Source organism: Mauremys reevesii, linkage group 3, assembly GCF_016161935.1.
Source record: "Mauremys reevesii isolate NIE-2019 linkage group 3, ASM1616193v1, whole genome shotgun sequence".
In the NCBI taxonomy this organism is placed as follows: Eukaryota; Metazoa; Chordata; order Testudines; family Geoemydidae; genus Mauremys; species Mauremys reevesii.
This window is the reverse complement of record NC_052625.1, coordinates 156,610,475-156,633,195: the sequence shown is the minus strand read 5'-3', so window position 1 is coordinate 156,633,195 and position 22,721 is coordinate 156,610,475. Positions and strand designations below refer to the sequence as shown.

The 22,721-nt window shown below is 42.3% G+C and overlaps 1 long non-coding RNA gene across 1 annotated transcript in view; it reads left to right on the top strand.

Annotated features, from left to right (window-relative positions):
* LOC120402265 overlaps positions 1-19,244 on the top strand; it is a 31,515-nt gene extending 12,271 nt beyond the window's left edge. Inside the window, exons 2-3 of the long non-coding RNA XR_005597092.1 lie at positions 8,426-8,566; positions 19,035-19,244. This is a non-coding gene — a long non-coding RNA (uncharacterized LOC120402265). The remainder of the gene's footprint in view (positions 1-8,425; positions 8,567-19,034) is intronic.
* The last annotated feature ends 3,477 nt before the right edge of the window (positions 19,245-22,721 follow it).

The window sequence follows — 22,721 nt, the reverse complement described above, 5'->3', positions numbered from 1 at the left end:
TCCATCAACCTCATGAAGAAACTTGCACAAATACAGACAGACATCATCTTCCTTTCCAAATGCAAACGGATGGACATCATACCAAATGGACTAAAGGTAAAAAATCCACTGCTATCTACATACTACACAGACCACAGTGAGAGATTATGCCATACTCTATCAAAGAAACTGAGGAACCACCTGATCAGCCTCCTATACAGCAAACAGGAAAACATCAAAAAAGAGCTCTCCAACCTGGAGACTCTCATCAATAACCAAACTTCCATACAAACGGACTTCACTAAAATAAGACAGGAGATCTACATCACTCACTTCACCTCTCTACAAAGGAAAAAGGACTGCAAGCTGTCTAAACTTCTACCTGCCACATGGGGCCACAACCGTGGTACCCCTAACCCACCCAGCAATATCGTCAATCTATCCAACCACACACTCAGCCCAGAAGAAACGTCTGTCCTATCTCGGGGACTCTCTTTTTGCCCTGACACCCCCACCAACATGATACAGTTCTGTGGCGATCTGGAAGCCTACTTTCGCCGTCTCCGACTCAAAGAATACTTTCAGGACAACACTGAACAGCGCACTGATACACAGTTACCCTCCCACCAACAGCACAAAAAGAAGAACTCCACATGGACTCCTCCTGAGGGTCGAAATGACAGTCTGGACCTATACATTGAATGCTTCCGCCGACGTGCACAGGCAGAAATTGTGGAAAAACAACATCGCTTGCCTCATAACCTAAGTCGTGCAGAACGCAATGCCATCCACAGCCTCAGAAACCATCCTGACATTATAATCAAAGAGGCTGATAAAGGAGGTGCTGTTGTCATCATGAACAGGTCTGACTACCAAAAGGAGGCCGCCAGACAACTCTCCAACACCAAATTCTACAGGCCACTGCCCTCAGATCCCACTGAGGAATACACTAAGGAACTGAACCATCTACTCAGGACACTCCCTACACTAACACCGGAACAAATCAACATACCCTTAGAGCCCCGACCAGGGCTATTCTATCTACTGCCCAAAATCCACAAACCTGGAAATCCTGGACGCCCCATCATCTCGGGCATTGGAACTCTCACTGAAGGACTGTCTGGATATGTGGACTTTCTACTGAGACCCTATGCCACCAGCACTCCCAGCTATCTCCGTGACACCACTGATTTCCTGAGGAAACTACAATGCATTGGTGACCTTCCAGAAAACACCATCCTGGCCACCATGGATGTAGAGGCTCTCTACACCAACATCCCACACGCTGATGGAATACAAGCTGTCAGGAACAGTATCCCTCATGATGCCACAGCACAACTGGTTGCTGAGCTCTGTGCCTTTGTCCTCAGACACAACTATTTCAAATTTGATGACAATATATATCTCCAGATCAGTGGCACCGCTATGGGCACCCGCATGGCCCCACAATATGCCAATATTTTTATGGCTGACCTGGAACAACGCTTCCTCAGCTCCCGTCCACTCACGCCCCTTCTCTACCTACGCTACATTGATGACATCTTCATCATCTGGACCCATGGGAAAGAGACTCTGGAAAAATTCCACCACGATTTCAACAGCTTCCACCCCACCATCAACCTCAGCCTGGACCAATCTACACGGGAGGTCCACTTCCTAGACACTACGGTGCAAATAATTGATGGACACATTAACACCACCCTATACCGAAAACCTACCGACCGCTATGCCTACCTTCATGCCTCCAGCTTCCATCCCGGGCACACCACAAGATCCATTGTCTACAGCCAAGCACTGAGGTACAACCGCATCTGCTCTAACCCCACAGACAGAGACCAACACCTACAAAATCTCCACCAAGCATTCTCAAAACTACAGTACCCGCACGAGGAAATAAGGAGACAGATCAACAGAGCCAGACGTGTACCCAGAAGCCTCCTACTGCAAGACAAACCCAAGAAAGAAACCAACAGGACTCCACTGGCCATCACATACAGTCCCCAGCTAAAACCCCTCCAGCACATCATCAGGGATCTACAACCCATCCTGGAGAATGATCCCACACTTTCACAGGCCTTGGGTGGCAGGCCAGTCCTCGCCCACAGACAACCTGCCAACCTGAAGCATATTCTCACCAGTAACTGCACACCGCACCATAGTAACTCTAGCTCTGGAACCAACCCATGCAACAAACCTCGATGCCAACTCTGCCCACATATCTACACCAGTAACACCATCACAGGACCTAACCAGATCAGCCACACCATCACCGGTTCATTCACCTGCACGTCCACCAATGTAATATATGCCATCATATGCCAGCAATGCCCCTCTGCTATGTACATCGGCCAAACTGGACAGTCTCTAAGGAAAAGGATAAATGGACACAAATCAGATATTAGGAATGGCAATATACAAAAACCTGTAGGAGAACACTTCAACCTCCCTGGCCACACAATAGCAGATCTTAAGGTGGCCATCCTGCAGCAAAAAAACTTCAGGACCAGACTTCAAAGAGAAACTGCTGAGCTCCAGTTCATCTGCAAATTTGACACCATCAGCTCAGGATTAAACAAAGACTGTGAATGGCTTGCCAATTACAGAACCAGTTTCTCCTCCCTTGGTTTTCACACCTCAACTGCTAGAACAGGGCCTCATCCTCCCTGATTGAACTAACCTCGTTATCTCTAGCTTGCTTCTTGCTTGCATATATTAACCTGCCCCTGGAAATTTCCACCACTTGCATCTGAAGAAGTGGGTATTCACCCACGAAAGCTCATGCTGCAGAACGTCTGTTAGTCTATAAGGTGCCACAGGATTCTTTGTTGCTTTTACAGATCCAGACTAACACGGCTACCCCTCTGATACTCTAATTCTTTTTTTAACCTAGTTGTACTTTTGTCCTTCACCTCATTCCATGGGAACGAGTTCCACAGGATGACTATGTGTTGTGTGAAGATGTACATCCTGAAGCTTGTTTTAATCCTGCTGTCTATTAATTTTATCAGGTGACCCTGGCTCTTGTGTTGTGTTAAGGGGTGAATAACATTTCCCTATTCATTTTCTCCACATCTTTCATAATTTTATACACCTGTATCATATCCACTCTTCGTTGTGTGTTTTCTAAGATAAACATTCACAGTCTTCTTAATCTGTCCTCATATGGAATTCTAATAGATTGGTGAAACATGATTTCTTTTCACAAAATCCGTGTAGACTCTTTTCCAAGTTATCATTTTCATCTTGGTGTGTGATAATTCTATTGTTTACTATATAAAGCATGCCTTATAGTGACAAATTCAGAGAACTCAATTTATTTGATTAACAAATGGAAATTAAGGGTTACTTGATTACAGTCTATCAACATGTACATGGGGAATAAATATTTATTAATGAGCTCTTCAGTCTAGCAGAGAAAGGCATAACATAATCTAATGGCTGGAAGTTCAAGCTAGACAAATTCAGACTGTAAATAAGGAGTACATTTTAACAGTGAAAATGTTTAACCATTGGAACAGTCACCAAGGGATTGTGGTGGATTCTCCACCCCAAAAAATCCAGATTTAAAATCCAGATTGGATGCTTCTCTAAAATATATGCTCTAGAAATTATTTTGGGGAAGTTCTATGGCCTGTGTTATACGGGAGGTCAGACTAGATGCTCACAATGGTCTCTTCTGGAAACTATAAATTATAGTATATTGAGGGAGAGAAGAAAAATAAATTTCAGGGATGAAGGAGGAGTTGTGGGAATTGAAATTATTAGAGTCAGAGTAAGAAAACAGATTAAACTGAGAGGTAGGAGTGATAGAGAAGCATTATCAAAAATACAGATTGATATCTCAGATTTGTGAGAATTATGGGAATTGAACTAAACCTCTGAATTACTTCAAGTGATTTGCCCATCAAAATTATGATGTGGTACAATTTAGCAGGAAAGTATGGAACAGGCGCTGTGTATATAGAGTTAAGTAAAAGTGCCTGGCTTTTGCTGAGTTATGAATAGAGCTGAGTGCATAATTCACAATGAATAGTTTATTCAATTAATGTTGTTAGTCTTTCTATTCCCTGGCTGGCCCCTTGTAGCAAAGCACTTAAGCATTTGCTTAAATTGAATCATGTTAGTCCCTGTGCCTTCATTGTCTTTGATGGGACAACTCATGTGCCTAAAGTTAAGCACATACTTAAGTGCTTTGCTGGAGTGGGGTCTGAGCATTACTTTTATAATCAGGAAGACGTAAAGAAGCCATAAGAACTTTGAATCTTTCATAAAGATGTAACAGATAAGACATAATTAGACATGTTTAGAAAAATGTATCTGTTTCTTTCTGGCCCATACAGCCCTAGCACCGGGAATCATTTCTACAATAAAAGGGGCTTATAGGGCGTTCAGAGGTTCAGAATGGCTTGTGGTTAGCATATCTGATTTCCAGTCTCTCCACCCAAAAAGGTAATGGGGATAAAGGTACCTGGCCCCACCCATAGGCCAGAGGCATCACTGTCTTGGCCCACCTCAGGGCCTAGCTCTCAAGTGGGGCATGGTAGGAAGGACTCGGACCTACCTTCTTCATCATTCCCAGTCCAGGGCCCTGTGGAAAGCAGCACCACCCATGTCCTTCATACCAAGAATCCAGGTCTGCTACCCTGGGCCACTTCTTACCTATACTCACCTTCAGCTTGGGGTATGATCCCCTATAGTTCAAACAATCAGGAGTTTAACAGAGTTCAAATGAGAAGGGGCCTTTCAGGACCTTGTGATGGGGCATCTGGCCCATAAGGGGTTAACAGATCCCTATGGCGGCTGCTCAGAAGGCAGTCAATCACAGAAGGACTTATAGGAGTATCCAGTCATGGCCTGGCAGGCTCATATAAGAAGGGTGGCAGGGCAGAGCATGGTTCAATAGCTGACTGGAGCTTGAGGGGAAAAGACCAGGCTCCTACCAGGAGGAAGGAGTGCCAGCACTTGGGACAAAGCAGGGCTGCAAGCAGGGACCAGGGGAACTAGAGAGAGCTCCTGGCTGGTTGTTAGGGCCTGCAGGCTGAGAACCTGAGGTAAGGGCAGAAGAGGGTGCTGGAGCCATATGGGAAGTGGCCTCAGGACAAAGGCCCGTAATTGCCATTGAGGTAGTTGCTGGAGGGAGACTGAGGTCCCCAGGTACGGGAGAACAGCTGGAGGGCAGTGTCGCTGAAGAGGATGCTGCAGACCTGGGAGTGGTGCGGGTCCTGATACAAAAGTGATGGCGGCAAGACACCACCAGAGGGGGGGCATTGGTGAACAGAGCTAATCCCCAGGATAGGCAGCAGGAGATGCCACAGTGGTGAGTCGCACCCCATCACAGACCTACCAGCTCTTAAAAAAAAAAAGGGAGCAGGCATGGATAAAGCACTGCCTATGGGGCTCATCAGCACCATGATCCCATCTCTGGCTCAATGTTACATGTGGCTTTCAGGAGAAAGGCCTGTCTTCTCCCCAAGCCTGTTCACTCTTTTCCCCTACATCTGGTCTCTGAGCTTCTTTTAACCTGCTCTTCCAGTCAGAGCATGCTGTGCAGGTCCATAGGGAAAGGTCTACCTAGGCCCAATATTGTCCTTTAATCCAGGGGTCCCCAACCCCTGGGCCCGGACCGGTGTTAGGAACCGGGCCGCGAACCGACCCCTAGCACATCAAGTGGCGTGTCTCTGGCGGGGCCCCTGAGCCCCATCCCCTCAGAGCTGCGTGGTGAGGGGGCGGGGCTGTGAGCTCCGGGCTGAGCTCAGCTGCCTCCACTCGGCATGGAGCTCCCAGCCCCGCCCCCTCCCCACACGGCTTTGAGCAGGACAGAGCTCAGGCCCCGCCGGAGACACGCTACAGCTGTCGGGCGAGGCGCTGAGGCTCCGGGTGAGGAGGGAGCCGGGGGTAAGAGGCTGGGGCCAGGGAGGTTGGCTAAGGGGCAGGGAGTCCTGGGGACAGTCAGGGCACAGAGAGGAGGCGGAGGTTGGGGGGGCGGTCAGGGGGCAGGGAATGGGGGGGTTGGATTGTGGGTGTTCCGGGGGGGTCTGTCAGGATTCAGCGGGGGGGGATAGGGGTTGGGGCAGTCAGGGGACAGGGAGCAGGGGTGGGGTCCCAGGGTGGTGGGGGGTCTCTGGGGGATGATGAGGGGACAAGGAGCAGGATGGGTCAGGGATTCTGAGGGGCGGGCAGTTGGGGGGGCAGGAAGTGGGTGGGGGACAGATAGGGGGCAGGGCTCCCACTAATTCTGCATTATGGTCAGTTGTATAATTATTTCATTATATATTACAATAATAATAGAAATAAAAGTACAAAAATAAATGTAATGCACTTGAATCGTCCCAAAACCATCCCACAGGTCCGCGGAAATTTTTTTTTCTACGAAACCGGTCCCTGGTGCCAAAAAGGTTGGGGACCGCTGCTTTAATCCCTTCAGGCCCAGTATGGGGTTTGTATACCCCATCCCAGAGCTATTGTCCAGAGTTGCTGGCTGAGACCATAATATACATTTAATTTTGTCTAATCCAATTTACAGAGTAATAGTTTATGCGTATGTTTTCTCAGCTATGAACGTGCAGTACGATTAAATTGCTTGTTTAAATTCTTCTGTGCCAGAGCCCTGGTGAGGGGTACCATGCAGGATCCCAGACTCCATGAAATATTACATATATTAGTCTGTAAATTTCTGTCACTATCTGTGACGTTATTGATATAAATGGGAACCATATAGAACATGGGTTGCAACCAAGGTCCTGTGGTGGCACCAAATCCTAAGTAAAGGGGGTCATATAAGGTGTCTAAGACCAGGTTCTGGGTTGCTGGTTATGATTATGCTGTCTGTATGTCTGTGTATCATTTTGTAGTTTAAGTATAAGTATTGGCTCTATACTGTCTGTATTTTGTATTATGCTCTGCCTCTGGGAAGTGTCCCAGACAAAGCTGATGTTAGCCCGGCATAGCTGGCTTGATGGCCCATTAAAGGGCCATCAGCTACACAATTGACCCATGGAGAGAAGGCAGACACGCCTTGTGACTCAGCAAAGTATGCAGAAACTTGTCCATGTGACTGCAAACTCCATATTATTTTTGCTGTAAGTTTCCACCATGAGGACAAAGGGATTCTTACACCTGGAAAAGTCTATATAAGGCTGATGCATCATCTCCATCTTGTCTTCAATCCTGCTTCTGACCTCTGGAAGGACTTTGCTACAAACTGAAGCTCTGCACGAAGGACTGTAGACCCATCCCAGCGGGGGATGTTCCAGAGACTTAATCTGAGCCTGCAGTTTACTCCAGCACTGCTGCAAGCCTGAACTAAGAACTTTGCCATTACTGTATGTAATTGATTCCATTTAACCAATTCTACCTCTCTTCTCTACCTTTTTCCCTTTGTAAATAAACCTTTAGATTTTAGATTCTAAAGGATTGGCAACAGCGTGATTTGTGGGTAAGATCTGATGTGTATATTGACCTGGGTCTGGGGCTTGGTCCTTTGGGATTGAGAGAACCTTTTTCTTTTATTGGGGTGTTGGTTTTCATAACCATTTATCCCCAGGATGAGTGCACTGGTGGTGATACTGGGAGACTGGAGTGTTTAAGGAAATTGCTTGTGTGACTTGTGGTTAGCCAGTGGGGTGAGACCAAAGTCCCTTTTGTCTGGCTGGTTTGGTTTGCCTTAGAGGTGGAAAAACCCCAGCCTAGGGCTGTTACTGCCCTGTTTAAGCAATTGGTCCTGATTTGGCACTCTCAGTTGGGTCCCGCCAGAACCGCTCCGTCACACTATCACAGGCTTTCTCATAAAATAATTGCATGTGGATGTGATGGGTTGGATAACAAACCCCCCTGGGAACTGCCACCTGATGTGCCAAGACTACTTCTGCCCCTGGTTTTCCTGCCAGCGTGGGACTCCAGCACCCTGTCTTGTTGAGCCAGACACGCCTGCTCCAACACGGTCTGCTCCAACACAGACCCAGGGTCTGAACCACTGAACCAAAGCTGCAGACTTAACTGAAAGCATCTTACAGAAGTGTTCCTGTCTTTAACACTTAGATGCCCAACTGCCAATGGGGCCTAAACCCCAAATAAATCCATTTTACCCTGTATAAAGCTTATACAGAGTAAATTCATAAATTGTTCATCATCTATAACACTGATAGAGAGGTATGCCCAGCTATTTGTCCCCTCCCCCTAGGTATTAATACATACTCTGGGTTAATTAATAGGTAAAAAGTGATTTTATTTAAAACAGAAAGTAGGATTTAAGTGGTTCCAAGTAGTAACAGACAGCACAAAATGAATTACCAAGCAAAATAAAATAGAACACGCAAGTCTATGTCTAAGAAAACTGAATATAGATAAAACCTCACTAGTTCCAGTAAGCTTCCTTTTACAGACTAGTCTTCTTCTAGTCTGGGTCCAGCAATCACTCACACCCTGTAGTTACTGTCCTTTGTTCCAGTTTCTTTCAGGTATCCTTGGGGTGGAGAGGCTATCTCTTTAGCCAGCTGAAGACAAAATGCAGGGGTCTCTTGTGGGGGAAGACTCTCTCCTCTCTCCTATGCAAAGTCCAGCTTCAAGATGGAATTTTGGAGTCACATGGGTAAGTCACATGTCCATGCATGACTGAGTTTCTTACCAGCCAAGCCACATTCCTGAGAAAGCTCAGATGTGGATTGGCATCTTCAAGTTAATTATTGGCTTAAGTGGTTCTTGATTGGGCATTTAAATTGCACATTCCTTTCTCAATAGAAATCAAGCAAGTATACAGCCAATATTCATAACTTCAAGTACAAAAATGATACATGCATACAAATGGGAGGAATATATTCAGTAGATCATAACCTTTACATAGATATGTTACATGGTATATGTAGCATAAAACATATTCCAGTTATATTATATATACATTCATAAGCGGGGTGTATGGGGTGCCCAGGGAGGGATAGTACCTCTGATGGGGGGACTTGTCGTACCCCTTTGGGGGTGGTCCATCCACTTTGGTCCCCACCTGTCACTCAGCTCTCACTTGTGGCTCCAAGTAGCTGCAGCATTCGCGGTGGCCACACCCCAGGCAACGGCTTCGACAGGCCGGCTAAACCAGGTGAGTGTAACTGATGGGACTCAAACCCTCAGTGAATTAGGGATATGCCTACCCTGCATGCAACGTCAGCTCCGGCGGACTGGGTGAAAGAGATCACTAAGATCCAACGGCCAAGAAGGCGGTTCTGCAACGCTTTGTGGACAGTGAAGGGCTTGACGAGGCATGAAAGATGTCAAGGCCATCCACTGCAACCAAAGAAGTTACCAGTCGTGATGATTTTTCATACCATTGGTGTCTGGCTTCTAAGGTCGAGAGAGTGGGATTGCTCCCGTGCAACGGCTCTACTACTTAAAAAGCTTTCACGCACAATCCTGTGCAAATCATCAAACGTCATCATCATACCACCCAAGTCCTGCGGCGATGGGGGAGGGGAAAAGCGACAGGTGGAGGTTACCACTGGGAGTCGTAGTCCCAATCCTGCACGCAGGCGGCCTGTGGGTAGGTGGTCATCCAGCTCTGTACCTGGGGCAGCAGAGTTGCCTGGCAGCATCCCAGGCGTCTGAGCAGCCCTCTTCAGGACAGCACTGCTCACCCTAGTAAAGGAGGGGCCTAGAAAAGGTGGCCTAAAAATTGCCTGCCCTACAACAACTGGCCAGCAAGCCGCGGCTGCCAGTTTAACCCAACCTGCGGCCGAAACCAAAAGAAAAATTTGAGGAAACTTACCATTGGGGTATAGAATGTTCGTACCCTCATGGATCGAGAAGCTGTTGCAAGACCTGAGAGAAGGACATCTCTCATTGCTCGAGAACTAGCCCGCTACAACATCAATATAGCGGCATTAAGTGAAACAAGATTGCCTGGGCAAGGTTCCTTGAGTGAACCAGGAAGTGGTTACACCTTCTTCTGGAAGGGTAAGACTGAGACAGAGGACAGAATACATGGAGTTGGTATGGCAATAAAAACCTCATTGATGCATCAACTCCCAGACCTTCCTGTGGGTATCAATGAAAGATTGCTGAAACTACGCTTCCCACTAAATGTCAAACGTCATGCCACCATCATCAGTGCATATGCACCCACTCTAACATGCTCTGACAACTCAAAGGAACAATACTATGAAGATCTCGACAGACTGATCAAGGCCACACCTGTAACAGACAAACTACTCCTACTTGGAGATTTCAATGCCCGAGTCGGGGCTGACAGCGAGAACTGGAAAGGAGTAACCGGGCCACATGGTGTAGGCAAAATGAACAGCAATGGTCTACTCCTTTTGAGCCTTTGTTCTGAAAATGACCTGACCATTACCAACACTCTGTTCCGACAAGCGGACAAATACAAAATGACGTGGATGCACCCTAGGTCCAAACAGTGGCATCTGATAGATTATGCCATTGTCAGAAGGCGAGACATCCGAGACGTACTGATCACCAGACTAATGCGAGGCGCAGAGTGCTGGACAGATCACTGATTAGTCAGGATGTCTCTTCAACTTCACATCGCTCCCTCTCGGCACAAACGCCCTAAGCATGTGCGACCTGCTTTCAACATAGCCAAACTGAAGGATGCTCAGTGTTTCAACAATTTCCAGAGGAATCTTCATGACAAACTAACATCCCACAGACAATTGATCGGTACTGTAACCGAAAAGTGGGACCAGTTCAAGCAGATAGTGACTGAGACAGAAATAACATCTCTTGGACCAAAGAAAAGAACATATCAGGATTGGTTTGATGAGAACCAAGAAGAAATATGCTCAGCACTGGAAGTAAAGAGAAAAGCCTTTATCGAATGGCAGAATGACCCCTCCTCAGTCTCTAAACGGGACCATTTCAAGTACCTTCAGAGCAAAACACAGAAAGACCTCCGTCAGATACAAGGCAACTGGTGGGAGAGCAAAGCCAAAGAAATTGAGCACTATGCTGAGACTCACAACTCAAAGATGTTCTTCAGTGCTATTAAGACTGTCTATGGTCCTTCTAAACCAAGGACCACCCCATTGCTCTCATCAGACAACACAACGCTGATTAAAGATAACGAAGGCATCAACGAAAGATGGCGAGAACACTTTAGCAACCTTCTCAATAGACCATCAACCGTGAATAATAATATCCTCAGTGAAATTCCACAACAACCTGCTCTGACAGATCTTGACTTTCTGCCCACTACAGATGAGATTAAGAAAGCTGTTAACCAGATGAGTTCAGGAAAAGCTCCTGGAAAAGATGGGATACCAGCAGAGATATACAAAGCAGCAGATCCAGCAGCACTAGCAGCGTTCCACAGAGTGATCATCAGCATCTGGGAGGAGGAAAACATACCACAGGACCTCCGTGACGCTACTATTGTCTCTCTTTTCAAGAACAAAGGCAGCAAAGCAGAATGTGGAAACTATAGAGGCATATCCCTCCTCTCCGTTGGTGGGAAGATCATCGCCCGCATCATCTTGAACCGCCTAATAACCAGTATTTCCTAGGCAAATCTACCTGAAAGTCAATGTGGTTTCTGACCTGGCTGGAGCACAGTTGACATGGTGTTTGCTGTCAGACAAATACAAGAGAAGTGCATTGAACAGAATATGCACCTGTATGCTGTCTTCATAGATCTGACAAAGGCGTTTGATACCATCAACAGGGAAGCCCTTTGGACCATTCTAACATGACTTGGCTGCCCAAGAAAATTTGTCCAGATTATACGCCTTTTTCATGACAGCATGACAGGCGAAGTATTGTCTGATGGAGCCACATCAGCCCCATTCAACGTCACCAATGGCGTGAAACAAGGATGCGTTCTCGCTCCTGTCCTATTTAACCTGTTCTTTGCATGTGTCCTTAACCATGCAATGAAAGATCTGGACCAAGGTATATACTTGAAATACCGGCACGATGGTTCACTTTTTGACCTCCGTCGCCTGAATGCAAAGATTAAGACAGTGCAGAAACTCCTTCTTGAGGCACTCTTTGCCAACGACTGTGCCCTCATGGCTCACACTGAAAATGATCTTCAGCACATTATCAACAAGTTTGCTGAGGCCTCGCAACTCTTCAGACTAACCATCAGCCTCGGAAAGACAGTTCTTCATCAACCTGCACCTGGATCAAATGCTTCTGTCCCGAGTATCTCCATTGACGGCACTCAGCTTAAAGTAGTGGAGAACTTTAAATACCTGGGTAGTGTCATATCCAGATGGATCAATGGATAATAAGATCAACGTACGAATATCCAAAGCAAGCCAGGCACTTGGCTGTCTGCAAGTTTTTTTAAACCACCACACATCAATCTCTCAAAAACAACTCGTGTACAGAGCTGTTGTTCTCTCATCTCTTTTGTACGGGTGTGAAACATGGAAACTATATAGGTGTCACATCAAGCAGCTTGAAGCATCCCACATGTGCTGCCTCCACAACATCATGAAGATCCACTGGTAAGACAAAGTGCCCAATCTCGAGGTCCTCAAGAGAGCCCAGATGACAAGCATCGAAATGATGATCATGAAGTCCCAGCTACGTTGGACTGGTCATGTCAGTCACATGGATGCCAACAGAATCCCCCGCCAGCTTCTGTATGGTGAGCTCTCCCAGGGCATCCAGCATATAGGTCGTCAATGGAAACGTTACAAGGACACCATCAAAGCCAATCTGCAGCACAGCAGTATCAAACCTAGGGACCTTGAGGACGCTGCCAGCAACAGAACACAGTGGCGTGCAACAGTTAGAAATACCTGCATCGCCTTTGAGGAAGACCGCTGCTGGCGTCTACAAGAGGCACGCGAACGACATCACAGAGCATCAGCAGCGCACAATCCGCTGACCGTGAACTTCCCATGCACCATCTGCAGCAAAATGTGCACCTCTAGAAATGGCTTGTACAGTCATCAGAGGGCACACCACGAGACCAACAATAGATGATCTGCACAGATTTGTCATCATCAGATCGATGGACTACCAAGATTACATTCATAAGCATATTCCCATGAAGTCTTATGGGGTACACCATTACAGTGGGTATTCCCTAAGTTGGGAATGTCACAGCCAGATGCCTCTCTGGATCATTTACTGATCTGTTTCAAATGGATCTTTTAAAAAATATTTGCATGTGCAAATGTGCTATTTTCTTTCTGGTTATATATCGGTGAGAAGAACTTGACTTCCTGAATGTTCATGGAAATGTAATATGCTTGGGACACAATCATAGCCAAAGACAATTCACTTTTCTTTTTTGGACAGAAATGTATGGGGGTTTTATTGAAGTAACTTTCATTCAGAATCCATGTATGAGGGCCAACAAAGCAACAGCTATGCCAATGAAAATATCCTGGCATAACTTCTTAGCAGTCATGGTGATCAGATTGCTTGATATTTCCCCTCTTTTCATTTGTGTACAGTCAGTCCCTATAGTTTGGCATCTGCTTTGGTTCATGGACTTTTGACTCCAGCTTCAACTTTTCTGGCTTGCACCAGTCATTTTGAAAGATTTTTTTAACAGCAGTCAAATAAACAGGAGGGGGTATGAAAATCAGCATTTTATTGGAGGAAAGCTTTATGGTAGACATGCCATCAGGGGCTCGTACACCTGCACATTTACCAGCGTGATATATGCCATCATGTCCCAGCAATGCCCCTCTGCCATGTACATTGGCCAAACCGGACAGTCTCTACGCAAAAGAATAAATGGACATAAATCTGACATCAGGAATCATAACATTAAAAAACCAGTGGGAGAACACTTCAACCTCTCTAACCACTCAGTGACAGACTTGAAGGTGGCAATTTTGCAACAAAAAAACTTCAGAAACAGACTCCAAAGAGAAACTGCTGAACTCAAATTAATATGCAAATTAGATACAATTAACTCTGGCCTAAACAGAGACTGGGAATGGTTGGGTCATTACACTAATTGAATTTATTTCCCTATGTTAAGTTCTCCTCACACCTTCTATGGGCCATCTTAATTATCACTTCAAAAAAAATTTTTTCCTCCTGCTGATGATAGCTCATCTCAATTGATTAGACTTTTCCTGTTGTTATGCATACTTCCACCTTTTCATGTTCTCTGTATGTATAAATATCTCCTGTCTGTGTGTTCCATTCTATGCATCTGAAGAAGTGAGCTGTAGCTCACGAAAGCTCATGCTAAAATAAATTTGTTAGTCTTTAAGGTGCCACAAGTACTCCTGTTCTTTATGGTAGTGAGCATTTTAAGGCCTCAAAATATGTTTGTTGTTATAGTTAATAATACAGCCATGTAAAATGTCATAATATTTAGCATTTACATAAAATTTTACATATTTCTAGTACTTTGTAGATGTTAATTAACTAACTAACTAATCAGGTCCAACATTGACTGATATTTATGATTCTTTTAGAATAACAAAACGTTCAAAAGCATTCTTTCACTTTAGAGTATATGGGAATCCTAATTTCAACTTAAATTACATAGAAAAGAGGGAAATAACAAATGAGCATTGACATTCAACATAGCATTCTTCCTAAAGATAGTTACAGAGCAGACACAAAAGTCCCAGTTCAGACTCGCTATCTATTAATGGCGTTTCACCTGACTACACCACATATGAATTTGGCCTGCAGTACAAGAGACTACTAGAGCTCCTCAATTGGGTTCATTTATTTTGGCTGGAATTTTCAAAGGAGCCTAGGGGAGCTGGATGCTTCATTCCCATAGAATTTCAAAAAGACTGGATGCCTAATTCCAGTAGAAGCAGCAAAGAATCCTGTGGCACCTTATAGACTAACAGACGTTTTGCAGCATGAGCTTTCGTGGGTGAATACCCACTTCTTTGGATGCAAGCCTAATTCCAGTAGGCTCCTTTGAAAGCCCCAGCTTTCCCCACAGAGGAAGGATGGTCCAGTGGTTACAATGCTAGCCTGGTATTTGGGAGATGCCCATACTAGGCCCTGTTCTGCCACACACTTCCTTAGGTCTAACTCAATGGGAGTTAGGCACCTAAATACTTTTGAGGATCTGAACCTTACTTTATCTGTGTCTCAGTTATCCATCCGTATAATGGGGATAATAGTACTTTCCTATCTCGCAGAGGTGTTGTGAGGCACTCACATATACTGGCACTGGGGACTATAAAGGAAGATGGCCTTTGAGCCTAACTATCAGCAACTATTTGTTGCAAAGAAGTCACTCAGAGACAGAAAAATGGGGTCAAGCCACACATACTGGGCAAACTATTGTATATTTTAACCACCTATATCACTTGCAAAGCACGGGAGAAAAGAACTCACTGCACACACAGGCTTACCTACATCTTCCAGTTTATTTTTAGAAACCCAAGACTAGATCCTCAGACACTTCTAAGGTTCCTTTGTGCTACCATAGGAGTTAATTGCAAAATTCAAGTGCATCGACTGCATAAATGATTTGTAGCATGTTTAAATAGCTATCTCCCTGTCTATTTATCTGAGCATCCTTATAACTACTTAAGTGATGCCCTTCTAGTTGGCTATCATCAGGTGGGGACACAATAGGGTATAGAAAACAATAACAGTTTATTAAAGGTTGTTTCTCACTTACCTATACTTCTTATAATGCTCTCTTCCTCTGCCATTATTTATTATTTTACTTATTATTTATTTGTATTACCATAGAACCTATAAGTTCTTGTCATGACCAGGACCCCATTGTGCTAGGTGCTGCACAAACACAAAACAAAAAGATGGTCCCTGCCCCAAGGAGCTTACAGTCTAAGTATAAGATAAGAATAATAAATGAGCCAGACAGATAGGGGTGTATGAGGAAACAATGAGACAATATTGGTCAGCATGATAGGCAGTGATGTCAGCACGCTACTGGCATCATGGCAGAGGAGAGTTTTGCAGAAGGTTTTGAAGGAGGATAATGAATGAATTTCACAGATGTCTATGGGGAGCTCCTCCCAGGCTTGAGTAGCAGCATGGGAGAAAACACAAAGGTGCTTGTTTGACAATTTAATGAGTCAGAGATAGTCTGGCATCACAGGCAAGACCTGACAACTTGATAGTCAAGGAGAGGTGATAGGTAAAAGTGGTGACAGATTGTGAAGGGCCTTGAAAGTGAAGACAAGCAGTTTGATGCAATAGAGAAGAGGGAGCCAGTGAAGGAATGCAAAAAGAGGGATGATATGGTCAAAGTGGTGTCTTAGGAAAATGATCATTACAACAGTATTCTGAATGGATATCAGCAGAGCAAGACTGCCTTTGCCACGGTCAGAGAGAAGGAGTTGCACTAAGTGAGACACAAGATAATGAGAGCTTAGATGAGAGACTTAGCTATGCGGAGAGTAAGATGGCTCTACCTTAAAGATGTTATGCAGAAAATATTGGCAAGTTTTACACAGCCTGAATTTAAGGACCTACTTCTGTACGGAATATTATTACAGAGTCTATGTGTAAGACACTATATAAAATAAAGTTGTATAGTTTGGATACTTTGGACCTGATTCAGACTTGTATTACATTGGTATGAATCTGGGGTAACTCCACTGAAGCGAGAGCAGAGAAACAGCTGGAATCGGAATCTGTTACAATGGGAACAAACCTCTTCTCTGATCCACACTGTGCATTTCTTGTCCCTATTATAAGTGTGTAGAGCATAGTCTGTGCTCATTCTGAATACACCATTTCAGTCGATGCCAGCAGGGCTTCTATTTTTGGGATGTTAGTTGGACACTCCACTGATGTCAGCGTGAGTTATAAGCTTGAAACAAGTGAAGAACATGCAAAAGGAAAATTTGGCCATGACTTAGATGCAGATATTATTATTATAGAAAAAACACCCTACTTACAAAGATCTAGAGTACAATGTATTGTGTATATATGGCAAACTCTCAACAGTTATAATCCACCAATCCACAATAGCAGACAGAAAGCCAGGTCTTCACCTACCTACATCTATATGATTTAGCACTTTTGGGGGGTGTTACAGGATGTTCTATGTCTGTATGTAAACAGCTAAATTGTCAATATATGGGGCTCAAGAATATGTAGTATTTTTCTAGGGGTTGGGAGGACCAATATACTTTGTTGTGCACTGCAAATGGCTTCTTGTGGGCAGCTCTTTGTATGGAGCTCATAACAGGATTGGAGATTAAACTTCAAAAGTCTGAATTGCAGTTTTCAAAAATGTAAACCAACTTCACCTTATTCTATCGTCCATCACACAAATACATTGATGAGCCAAGACATCCGTCTAATAGTATGGTTAAATATATTAGTTCTGGCAGTTATCTCTCTCTCTCTCTCTCTCTGTATATATATATATATAATAAAGTAGTCTGTCAACTAAATTTGTAATTAGAACTTTTTTGGCAGTTAATAGGATGCTGCTATAAATTACATAAATTAGGACACTTGCTGCTAGTAAAACAAATAAACCAAATTCATTTTGCATACACAGTATGTGATTATCTGGACTTAGTTACTCTGATTCTAATCAAACATAACTCAAAGTAAATCAGGAGTATATCCACTTAATTCATTAATTAATATCAGAATTAAACTCTAGAAGAGTGGGTGGATATGGGGATATATTGCCAGAATTGTCTGGTATGAAATGTACTTTAACAAAATGACAGCCTTCCTCTTGGAAAACCAAAGTTGTCTGAATTATAAAATATTGGTTCCAAAGGGGTTTTAAATGGGCAAAGTACTTTTGTTTGTTTGTTTAATTTTGATTGTGTCTGTTTTTGTCCTTTCTTTGCCTGAAAAAAGAAAATCTAAAAATAGTAATTTAGCTTGTTAAACAAATTTTCTTTTCACATCCCTTTGTATCGATTTTCCATGAGTACTCCAGTAAACAGTTTACTCACGGGTATGTTCATGGCAAAAAGGTATTGAAAGCAAACACTGGAGAAAATTCATTGTGAAAAGTGACACGAGTCCATATACATTGGACCTGAAAATTTGATTTTAAGGGTAAACTCACCCTGTCGAACCACAGACATAACATGTGACCTCTCAAAACAAATCAATGAAGCCTGAATTCTGAATATACACAAAATATTTTTATATTATTATATACTATAATACAATTATCAAGCAAATAATTGTCAATAATTTATATATTTGTTTCAAGTTGTTGATGGACAGTTTGCAAGCTGAAAAATAAGGAAATTTCATGGAATAAATGATAAATTATAAATTATTTATCCATTTCTACATTTGATGCACCCCACTAATGGGGCACCTCCAGAGTGGGTTGTAATTAGCTAATCAGTTTGACTTCAAAACTTTCACATTTCATTGGGTTTTACTATGGGAACTCTCCAGACTTAAATTTAATAACAAACCTATTCTGTATAACAGGTAACTAAGCAAGGGAACAATGAATGATATTATGCATAAATGGCCATTTATTATGCTTTAGGAGAAAAATAGTGTCCCAGTATTATTTGGATGAGAGAGATTGGATCATATTTTAATCTCAGTTACATCAGTATAGATCTGGAGTAAATTATTTTGAAATGATTAATTCCAGTTTTACATAAGAAAAGGAAACCCTGCTACAGAAGATATTGAAAATAAATTTGACAACCCATTTTTATTTTTTCTATGAAACGTATAATGTACATTGTAGCCTTGCAAAAAGTTAAGGAAAGTTTGGGACCTCAGCATCACTTTAGAACAAAAAAAGCAGTGTGTGGGGGGGTGATTTTGTGAAACATCTGGGTCAACTAACTAATACTGTAATACTTCCTTGCATGTGGAACTGCTTATAGCCCTGATAAAATGGCTAATGCATAGAGATGTATGCTTGTATGTTATTTCTGCTCAAAAGAGCCTGGAACATTGTTATATGCTTCTCAACTGTCTTTTGGTATTTTCTTTTTTTGTCTTGAGTCTATTCGAAGATGAGTTCTATAATTGGATTTCTGTTGGTGTCTTCCTTTTCTTTCCTTATTCTAAAATCATTAACCTTAGCCACCTAAACTGACTCTCATAAAAAGAAGCTACTGTAAGCTATTACTAGAAGCTATATACTATCTAGTAAAAATTGGATGTTTCCTCATTATACTTTTCAGAGATCCTCAGTGTGTCTTTGAGAGTAGAATCCAGCAGCAAGTAAGGTCATCAAAACTCAGGACAGTGGATTAACTACTAATAAAGTGACATGTACTGCATGGAACTGTGGGAAGCAACTGAATGCCTCCAAAAATACATTAGCATTCATGAGTCATGCAGGACAACAGTAACAGTGCCCTGCAACATTTTGATCATGGAAAACAGACAAGTTAGCATCACTAAATTAAATAAATGTATACTATGTATACTATGAATGTCTTAAATATCATCACTTATTTCATTGCAAGCATTTATTCCAATCCCTGCCCTTGGGTAATGATTCACTTTTTTGATCAATATTTTTCTTCATGTTTTACTTGCATTCAGCTTTATATAAACGGGTTTGTGACACATTTTTCTTGTTCAAGCAGGCTACAAATCCATCCTGAATCATCTAAGAGCTATCTTCACATCAAAGTCAGACTTACTCAGAAACAAAACTTCAAAGTCTGACTTTCCCAGTTTCTCAAACCATACTAATACTCTCTTGTCAGAGAAAAATAATGCACTTTTACTGATTCTTTAAGCATTTCTTCCTTCCTAAGTTTCTTTTGACCAGGGTCTCCTTTTGACAATATATTTGTTACAATTCCCACTACAAAGACTTAGAGAAAAAAATAATTAAAATAGTACAAAAGTGTAACACTGAGTACCTGACACGTGCAGCACATATTGTTGACACTCTACACATTAACAGGAACATACAACTGCTCTTTAATATAATGAGTTAATACAACTAGTCTTAAAAATGTTTCTCAATTTATGATGTATTATTTGTGTTTTAGTAGCACCCTCATTGTAGACCAGGTCTCCTTTGTGCTAAGCACTGTACAAAAGAGAGTTGTTGTTCCAAAGAGCTTACAGTTGATCTCATGGTCTATACAAATTCAGAAGCATTTCAGTATCTGAATGATGTTAAAATACTTCTTAACTGATCATGAGACATAATGGGAAAAGTGCATGTGGGGCCCCATTCTTTCCCTCTATGATAGGAGTAACTTCTACAATGGAAGTTGAGGTAGGCTGGGAAGAAGTAGAATTGTGTGGAAAGTACATGGGGAAAAGAAACACAGCTGGGGAGAACTGGATGGAAAGAGAAAGAGAAATCTGAGAGCGAGGTGGAGGAAGACTTGTAGGAGTACAGAAAGAGTGATTGGGAACTAAAAGAGGAAGATGGAAAGAAGGAAGTGGCAATGGTCTGAGAGTACAAAAAAGAAAGAAAAATATGGGCAGAAAGTAAAGGAAAGTGGAATATTCATTTTTCTTATTTCATTTACAAAAAGTGAATACATGTAACTCTGTTAACCAAGCTGAAAAGGAAGGGATGTACTTCAAAACCCAGCAAATTCTGAAGTCACTGGAAAGTCACTAGAATGTCGACTGGAAGTCACTAAGGCACTAGTCCCTTTTTAGATTATAACTGCACTATACCATTCTGGAAGTCCTGTTGGCCTATGCACTGCTTATGTTGTATAGTTAAAGATACACACAAGAAAACATCATGAAGAATGTAAAGGTTGGACTAGACTACAAGGAGAGATACTTTACTACACAAATTATCCACCTGACTTCAGCCAGGCTGCTGCTTGATGTAATATATTAGTCAATATGAGCAAAAGGATCAAATCTGGTCAAAAGATGTCATACTGAATTTAAGCAAGAACATTTTAAAAATTGTATGGTGAGATATGGAGAATAACTTGTTGCTATTATTACCTGATTCATGTGGTGCTAATTTTAGCCTACCTAGCATGGCTTCCTTATGTCCACAGGTAGCTACACAGGCCAAGCTGCTCTGTTTCCCTCCCTGGGCAGGTGGCAGGCAGCAGTGGGGAAGAGCCTTGGTGTAACTTCCCCAATGTACCTGTCAATGTCGCTGCAATGACACATCAAGGAGCACACACTGTGTTGAGTATAGACCTGTCCATGTTTACTCTCTCCACAGAGCAGCTAGGAAAGTGATCAAAATCTCAAGTCACAATTTCCCTCCTGGGCAGTTCCGGGGACAATGCAAAAATGTGATGTGCCTTTCACTGTAAAACTTATAATCTCACAATCTAGTCAATTGGAAATTAATAGAATTGGGTGCATATTCAACAATGTCTTCTGCGAGTATTAGCATGAATTTGTAAATGGCCATGTCCCCTTTTGAAGGACTATTCACAGATATAGTGAATTTTAAGCAACTATTAAATATTGTGCAAGGAACGTGAATACTGAATTCATCAATTTGTGTTTGCAATGGAAACTCCCTTCTAAGAGTTATGCTAATCAAATTAGGGAAGAGAAATATGCCACGTGGCCTAATGTCTAATCAAATTAGCCAATGTATGTCAAATTCTGAGTACTAAACTGAACTCAAATGATCTACAACCCCAAGAATTATTCACTGGAATTATTCAGTACATTTCAGATAGCACATATATTTGAGAAACTAATACACTAATTGTAGACAATTTTAGAACAAAAATGTGGTGAAATTCATTAAATATGTTGTGAATTGTTAACTCTGATAGAAAAATTAATTAATAGTCCTATTGTTCTAGAGCAACTTTAAATATTATTGACGTCTCTGAATGCAGAAAAGAAAACACATGGCATAACCTACTTGACTGATCTGACCTACTCATTATTAATGGGTTGTTTTTTTACTGCAAAATACTGTCCGAAAACAACATAGAAAAGAAGTGATCTGAAGATTATAATTGAGAAGTCTGAGCATGGATGACTGTCTTTATGATAAACAAAATTAAACTATTCTGTAAGTACCATATAAGCCAAGAAATATTTCTATAAATATAAATGTACTAGGATATCATGCAATGCAAGGCAGCCTTAAGAGAAAATCACTAAGGGGCTTTGACTTTGTGAATATTGCAGGATTTTGGATCCTTTGTAGATGCACAGACAGTCTGTTTTTTCCCCTCAGTGAAGTAAGATGTGTTACTCACCTAGCTTTAAACAGGTTCCTTGATAAACTGTTCAAGAGAAAACCTACATTGGATGGCATTATCCTAAATGATTTCTCATTAGTTTTTTTGCCATGAATTAAAAGTAATTAACAAACTATGACCACATTTTATTTTATTCTCAGCAAGCAAAGTGTTTTAGCTTTGGTTAGCATACTGTATGGTAATATGTCTTCAAAGCTCTGAGTCAAAATAAAAATAGCAGGATTTTGATCCCTTACTGTTAAGTAAACTCAGCTGCATATTCATTCACAATATGACAAGAACATAAAACTAGCTTTTTGGACATTAATAGTGTGTGATTACAAGTGAGACACTTAGACTTCCCACATTTTATTATACTCTGTCTAGCTACTCTTTGTAATAGAGCTTGTTGAAATTCTAAGGGCTATGTTCTCATTTCAATGCGTGGGGAGATTCAGAAACAAATTCTCACACATTGAGATGAGAAAAAATAGATGCTCTTGCCAGATTCTGTTCACAGTTACTTCAGTGGAATTTTCAGTAAAGTCAGTGGAGTTTCTTCAGGTTTACATCATTTTAAGTAAGAGCAAAATTTGGTCTTACAATATACTAATATGCACACACAAAGAGTTAATAGGCAAATTCTGGTCTCATTTATACTGCTGTAAACCAGAGGACCTACATTTTTTATACGTTTTTGAGTTGCCATTAATG